The sequence below is a fragment of the Macaca mulatta genome, chromosome 16, assembly GCF_049350105.2.
Source record: "Macaca mulatta isolate MMU2019108-1 chromosome 16, T2T-MMU8v2.0, whole genome shotgun sequence".
NCBI lineage: Eukaryota > Metazoa > Chordata > Mammalia > Primates > Cercopithecidae > Macaca > Macaca mulatta.
In genome coordinates, this window is record NC_133421.1 from 59,763,982 (window position 1) to 59,772,082 (window position 8,101).

The following is an 8,101-nucleotide window of genomic DNA, read 5'->3' on the forward strand; positions in this document are numbered from 1 at the left end:
CCTGGCAAATGCTAACCTCAGCTGGGTGATCAAAGTCAATATCAATAATGATAAGTCAGGCCGGGCACGGAAGTTGCAGTGAGCCGAGATCACACCACTGGGCAACCTCTGCCTCCCAGGTTCAAGTGATTCTTCTGCCTCAGCCTCCTGAGTAGCTGGGACTACAGTCCAACTCCACCACACCCAGCTGATTTTGTATTTTTAGTGAAGACAGAGTTTCATCATGTTGGCCAGGCTGGTCCTAAACTACTGACCTCAAGTAATCCACCCGCCTTGGCTTCCCAAAGTGCTGGGAGTACAGGTGTGAGCCACTGTGCCCGGCCTGATGGTATGTATTCTTGACCTGATGTGATGAAAACGGCACTTTTACCTTTGTAGTCTTCCTTTGTAAAACCGATAACCCCAGTTTAACCATGAGAAAAACATTAGGTAAATCCCAATAGAGGGACATTCTATAAAATGTCTGACCAATACTCCTCAAAACCATCAAGGTCATTAAAAAAAGGATAGTCTGAGAAACTGTCACAGGCTTGAGGAGCCAGAGGAGATATGATGACTAAATAAATGTGATATCTTGGATGGGATCCTGGGTCAGAAAATGGACATTAGGTTAAAACTAAGGCAATCTCCCAAGTGTCCACTCATTGACAGATGAGGGGGTAAACAAAATGTGTGATATCCATACAACGGAACGTTATTCAGTGTTAAGAAGGCGCCTGGGCACGGGGGTTCAGGACTGTAATCCCAGCACTTTGGAAGGCTGAGGTGGGTGGATCACTTGAGGCCAGGAGTTTGAGACTAGCCTGGCCAACATGATGAAACACCATCTCTACTAAAAATACAAAAATTAGCCAGGCACTGTGGTGGGCACCTGTAATCTCAGCTACTCAGGAGGCTGAGGAAGGAGAATCGTTTGAACCCAGGAGGCAGAGGTTGCAAATAAGCTGAGATCATGGCACTGCACTTCAGCCTGGGTGACAGAGTGAGATCCCATCTCAAAAAGCAAACAAACAAAGTACTAAGAAAATTTGAATAGAGTATGAACTTTAGTTAATAATAAGGTATCACTGATCCATTAATTATAACTAATGTACTATGCTAATAATAAGGAAAACTGGATACAAGATGTATGAAAATGCTGTACTATGTTCATGATTTTCTGTATATCTAAAACTGTTCTAAAAATAAAGTTTATAACTAAAAAACCCCAACATTCATAGCTCATGGGGCATAAAAAACAGGTCACGGGGCATATGCTTACTACTGCCTTAGAACAAGTACTAACAAATTTTAAAGCAATATAGGTAATTAGACATTAGTAGAGATAAAATAAATATTTTAAAATATTCAATTAATTCAAAAGAAGGCAGGAAAATAGGAAAAAGAAATAAAGTATATATGGGGAGAATAGAAAACAAATAACAAGATGGTAGATTTGAGCCCAATGATGTTGACACAATTACATTAGAAGTAAATAATCTACATATTCTAAAACCTAATTATCAAACTGGATAAAATAAAACAAAGAACAAGACTCAACTTTATGCTATCTTTAATATGTAAGATTGGCACCTAATAATTTCAGAGAAATGATGGAAACCAGGAGACAATTAAATGATGTATTTGAAGGCCAGGCACGGTGGCTCATGCCTGTAATCCCAGACTTTGGGAGGCCAAGGTGGGAGGATCACATGAGGCCAGGAGTTTGAGACCAGCCTGGCCAACATGGTGAAACTTCAACTCTGCTAAAAATACAAAAATTAGCCAGGCATGGTGGCGGGCACCTGTAATCCCAGCTACTTGGGAGCCTGAGGCACAAGAATTGCTTGAACCTGGGAGGTGGGGGTTGCAGTGAGCCAAGATCACACCACCGCACTCCAGCCTGGGTGATAGAGTAAAATTCAGTCTCAAAAAATAATTATATATTTGAAATGCTGTAAAATAACTGGCAAACTAGACAAGTGAAAATATTCCCTAAAAGATGAAGAGGCTGGGCGTGGTGCCATGTACCTGTAGTTCTTGTAGTTCTAGCTACTTCGGAGGCTGAGGCAGGAGGACTGCTTGAGCCCAGGAGTTTGAAGCCAGCTTGGACAACATAGTGAGACTCTGTTAAGAAGGAGAAGGAGAAGAAGATTCCATTCTGACATGTAAGAAGCTTGGAAGTAAGTTGTTACTCTGCCAACAAGCAAAAAACTGAACCAACTGAAAAAATCAACAGCTTCCTCTTGGATTCATCACAGGGCAAGCTGCTGTACTCAACACTGGAGAAGAAGACAGGTGGATATAGAGAATCACAATTTACCACAGCAGAAGAAACCCATGAGCAAAAATATCCCTGGGAACCAGACCTGAACTGTAACTGATGAATTGTTGGAGGCTTAATGTGAACAAGTCTGAGAGTTAAACATTCTAGGTGGAGGTCAGGTGTGGTGGCTCATGCCTGTAATCCCAGCAGATTGGGAGGCTGAGCTGGGTGGATCACCTGAGGCCAGAAGTTCAAGACCAGCCTGGCCAACATGGTGAAACCCCATTTCTACTAAAAAAACCACAAAAATTAACTGAGTGTGGTGGCACATGTCTGTAATCCCAGCTACTCAGGAAGCTGAGGCATGAGAATCACTTGAACCCAGGAGGCAGAGGTTGCAGTGAGCCAAGATTGCACTACTGCACTCCAGCCTGGGTGACAGAGTGAGACTCCATCTCAAAGAAAAAAAAAATTCCAGGGGGACCTAGTTACAGGAGGGACCCCCCCAACACACACACACTTTTGTGAGTTTTACTTACCTCCAGGAGGTTAACCAGGTTCTCATATGAAATATGCCAGAGCATTCTGTTCAGCTTCACAAGGCCTGCCCTCAAGAGGAACTATTTTACCAGAGCCTAAAGTATTGTTTTGTTTTGTTTTGTTTTGTTTTGTTTTGTTTTGTTTTCAGAGCCTACAATTTCACAGGCTCTTTGAAAGATTGAGACAATCATAGGTTTGGAGAGCACTTCCCCTCTCCCACACTTTACCAACACATTACTAAAGAAACTGCAGTTTCTTTTGTTCAGCACATCAATCATGTCTCGCTATCAAAAAAAAAAAAAAAAAATTATGAGACATACATACTAAAGGACAATAGAAGGTAATTTGAAAGGACAGAGCAAGCATGAGAGCCAGGCTCAAATATGGCTGGGATGTTAGAATCATCAGGCCAGGAATTTAAAAATAACTATGATTAATGCTAAGTGGGGGCGGGCACGGTAGCTCACGCTTGTAATCCCAGTACTTTGGGAGGCAGAGGCAGACGGATCACCTGAGCTCAGGAGTTTGAGACCAGCCTGCCCAACACAGTGAAACCCCCGTCTCTACTAAAAATACAAAAATTAGCTGGGCGTGGTGGTGGGTACCTGTAATCCCAGCTACTTGGGAGGCTAAGCCAGGAGAATTGCTTGAACCTGGGAGGCAGAGGTTGCAGTGAGCTGATGAGATTGTGCCACTGCACTCCAGCCTGGGCGACAGAGCTAGACTCTGGTCTCAAAAATATATATATATGCTAAGGGTGCTAATGGATAAAGCGTACAGCATGCAAGGCCAGATGGATAATGTAGACAGAGAGATGGGAATTCTAAGAAAGAACCAGAAGAAAATGTTAGAGATCAAAAACACCATAACAGAAACGGTGAATGCCTTTGATGGGCTCGTCAGTAGGCTGGACACAGCTGAGGAGAGAATCTCTGAGCTTGAGAATATGTCAACAGAAACCCCCCAAAACAGAAGAGAAAACACTCTTCTTTCTGAAGACTGAAAACACACACACACATGCACGTGCGCGCACACACACGCACACCACACGTGCACAAAAAGCCCATAACAGAATATCCAAGAACTGTGGGACAATTGCAAAGGGTGTAACATACACATAATGGGAATACCAGAAGGAGAAGCAATAAAGGAACAGAAGAAATATTTGAAGCCACAATGACTGAGAATTTCCCAACTTAAAGTCAGACACCAATCTACAGATCCGGGAAGAATTTGAGAATACGAGGCAGGATAAAAGAAAAAAAAAAATTACATCTAGGCATATCCTAGGCAAGCTGCAGAAAATCAAAGATAAATGCAAAATCTTGAGAGAAACCAGAGGAAAAAAAACAACTTCCTCATAGAGGAGCAAAGATAACAATTACATCTGGCATCTCCTCAAAAACCACGTAAGCAAGAACAGAGTGGAGTAAAATAGAATCATGCACTGCATAAAGATATTTCGGTCAATGATAGACCACATACAATCGTACGGTGGTCCCATAAGATTATCACACCATACCTTCACTGTAGGTATTCTACATTGAGATATGTTTAGATACACAAACACTTGCATTGTGTTACAGTCACCTACAGCATTCAGTATGATAACATGCTGTACGGGTTCGTAGCCCAGGAGCAACAGGCTATCTCACACAGCCTGGGTGCATAGTAGGCTCTGTTATTTAGCTCTGTGTAAGTTCCCTCTATGATGTTTGCACAACGATGAAATCACCCAATGATGCATTTCTTCAAATTATCCCTGTTGCTAAGTGATGCATGATTGTATTTAAAAAGTGTTGTGAGAGGAAAAGCCACCTACCTGGAATTCTGGGACCTGTGAAATTATCCTTCAAAAGTGAAGAAAAAATAAAATGCAAAACTATATATCTTCAATTCACAGAAGATAACACGGGAGAAAGCCTAGATGACCTTGGGATTACTTTTTAGATAAAACACCGAAGCCTTGATTCATGGACGAAAAGATTGATAAGAGGGACTTAATTAAAATGAAAAACTTCTGCTCTGCAAAAGACACTGTTAAGAGAATGAGAAGACAATCGACAGACGGGGAGAAAATATTTGCAAAAGACACATTTGATAAACGACTTATCCAAAATACACAAAGAACTCTTAACACACAACCATAAGAAAACAAACAATCCAATTAAAAAATGGGCAAAAGATCTAAACACACACTTCACCAAGAAGACATACAGATGGCAATTATATATAAGAAAAGATGCTTAACATCATATGTCATTAGGGAATTACAAATTAAAACAACAATGAGATACCACTACATACATATTAGGATGGCCCAAATCCAAAACACTCACAAGACCAAATGTTGGCAAGGATATGGAACAGGAACTTTCATTTGTTGCTGATGGGAATGCAAAATGGTACAGCGACTTTGAAAGACAGTTTGGCGGTTTCTTACAAAACTAAAGGCATTCTTATCATGCAATCTAGCAATTTTGTCCCTTGGTATTTATCCAAATGAGTTTAAAACTTATGTCTACACAGAAAAAACCTGCACATGAATGTTTATAGCAGCTTTATTTGTGATTGCCAAAACGTGGAAGCAATTAGGATGTTTTTCTGTAGGTGAATGGATAAATAAACTGCAGTGCATTCATACAATGGAATGTTATTCAGTGCTAAAGAGAGATGAGCTATCAGGCCGTGAAAAGACATGAAGGAAACTTAAATGCATATTTCTAGATGAAAGAAGCCAATCTGGAAAAGCTACCTACTGTATGATTCCAACTACATGGCATTCTGGCAAAGGCAAAACTTTGAGGATAGTAAAAGATCAGTGGTTGCCAGGGGTGGAGAGAGAGAAGGATGAACAGGCAGAGCACAGAGGATTTTTAGGGCAGTGACACTATTCTGTATGATGCTACAATGGTGGATTATATCATATACATTTGTCCAAACTCAGAATACTCAACACCAAGAGTGAACCCTAATGTAAACTATGGTCTTTGGGTGATAATAATGTATCAATGTAAGTTTATCTGTTGCAACAAATGTACCTTTTTTTTTTTTTTTTTTCAAAGACAGAGTTTCGCTCTTGTTGCCCAGGCTGGAGTGCAACGGCACCATCTCAGCTTGCTGCCACCTCCGTCTCCTGGGTTCAAGTGATTCTCCTGCCTCAGCCTCCCAAGTAGCTGGGATTATGGGCATGCACCACTACGCCCAGCTAATTTTTGTATTATTAGTAGAGATGGGGTTTCACCACATTGGCCAGGCTGGTCTTGAACTCCCGACCTCAGGTGATCCACACACCTCAGCCTCCCAAAGTTCTGGGATTACAGGTGTGAGCCACTGCTCCCGGCCCAAATGTACTATTTTGATAGTAGCAGAGACTATGTGGGGACAAGAGGTTTATGGAAATCTCTATGCCTTCTGCTTAGTTTTTTTTAAAAAAAACAATAAGTTTATTTAAACAACAAGACACTTGAAGGGAAAACTATCGAGGATTCCTTTTTTTTTTTTTTAGAGTAATTTCTCCCTACTTAAAGATAGATTGCCCTACATGTAACAGCTATATACAAAAAAGTTATAAAATTGTCCTTGGCTTTATAATGACAAATGAAAAACATTAAAATTCTCCAACTGAACAAGGTATGCAAGGATTTTTATGTGTGTGTGTGTTTTTTTTTTGTTTGTTGTTGTTGTTGTTAAAACAGTGAGAGCAAAATAACTTACTGGAATATAAAGGTAGAAGTTGAATGAACATGCAACTAATGGAGAAAGGGGATATTTTCACAGAATCCGTATTTTTCCCCATCCCGTCTCCACTTGATGCCAATCAAAACATACCATTGGCTGTTCAGTTTTTTAAAATGCAGCACGCTTGTGCACATATATCAGTTACTTTATGTACATAAAGGAATGGGGAAGGGGGAAATCAAAGAATAGAGAAAACTGTATTGTAATAGTCAGGATTCGGTGGAACCAAATTGCAATTTTCTAATTCAGAATGTAATCTTGTAATCTTGGTCTTTAAAGAACTGAGTGCTGGAGTAAAGAAGCAGATTCGGGCCAGGTGCGGTGGCTCACGCCTGTAATCCCAGCACTTTGGGAGGCCGAGGTGGGTGGATCACGAGGTCAGTAGTTCGAGACCAGCCTGGACAACATGATGAAACCCCGTCTCTACTAAAAATACAAAAGAATTAGCTGGGCGTGGTGGCACACGCCTGTAATCCCAGCGACTTGGGAGGCTGAGGCAGGAGAATTGCTTGAAACTGGAAGGTGGAGGTTGCAGTAAGCCGAGATTGCGCCACTGCACTCTAGCCTGAGCAATAAGAGCAAAACTCCATCAAAAAAAAAAAAAAAAAAAAAGCAGTTTCCCTTCTCAGTAGATACCTCCCGTCTGCTGCTGGAACACATCAACTGTATCTTCAGCCTCCAGTTCCAACTGTGCAGGTGTGTCTGTTTCATTGATTGGTTGCCCGTCAGATCAGAATCTGATCTGCCTCATTGACAAACCCTGTCGTTCACAATAGGCTTTTATTAGTTTACTGAGTGGTATATGCCTCTTAATCTTAAACTTCACCACAGAACCATCCTGCCCCACCACCTTCAAATTAATATAATCATTTGTTCTCAGTCTTGACTCCTTCCTCGGGCTTTTCATCGGCCATGGCGAGCGCCGGAGTGTCCTCAGCTGCTGCTTCACAAAAGAGGTACCAGATCCTCACCAAATGAGCACACAAGCAGCACCAGGAGGGGCAGAAGAACCCTTCTGCTCAGTTTTGCTGTGAATCTATCCAGTGTACATCCTACAGGCAATTGAGATATTATGACACTATAATGACTCTGTGCTAATAAATTAGAAATTTTGGATAAAGTGGTCAACATTTTTGAAAAACACAACAAATCTTATGGAACACTATGTATAATCCTCTATCTATTAGAAAAATTGTATCAGCAATTAAACATTTTCCTACAAAAAACACTTCCAGATGGTTTAGCTGCTTAATTCTTCCGAACATTAAATAAAGAAATAACACCAGTTTAACACAAACTCCTTCAGAGAATAGAAAGAACACTTCCTAACTTTTTGGATGAGGGCAGCATAACCTTGATATTAAAACTGAACTAGGACATTACACAAAATGATAATTGCGGAACAATTTCTGTCAAAACGTAGACACAAAATCCTAAACAAAAATAATAGCAAATCAAATTCAGTACTAAATAAAAAATGATAATGCATCATGACAAATTTTAATTCATTCCAGAAATGTAAGGTTGACTTCACATTTGAAAATCAGTTATATAAGTCACTGCATTAAAAGTATA

General features: G+C 40.6%; 1 pseudogene; it reads right to left on the reverse strand.

Annotated features, from left to right (window-relative positions):
* Nucleotides 1-7,151: 7,151 nt before the first annotated feature.
* LOC701799 (small ubiquitin-related modifier 2-like) lies at nucleotides 7,152-7,534 on the reverse strand (annotated as a pseudogene).
* Between the last annotated feature and the right edge of the window lie 567 nt (nucleotides 7,535-8,101).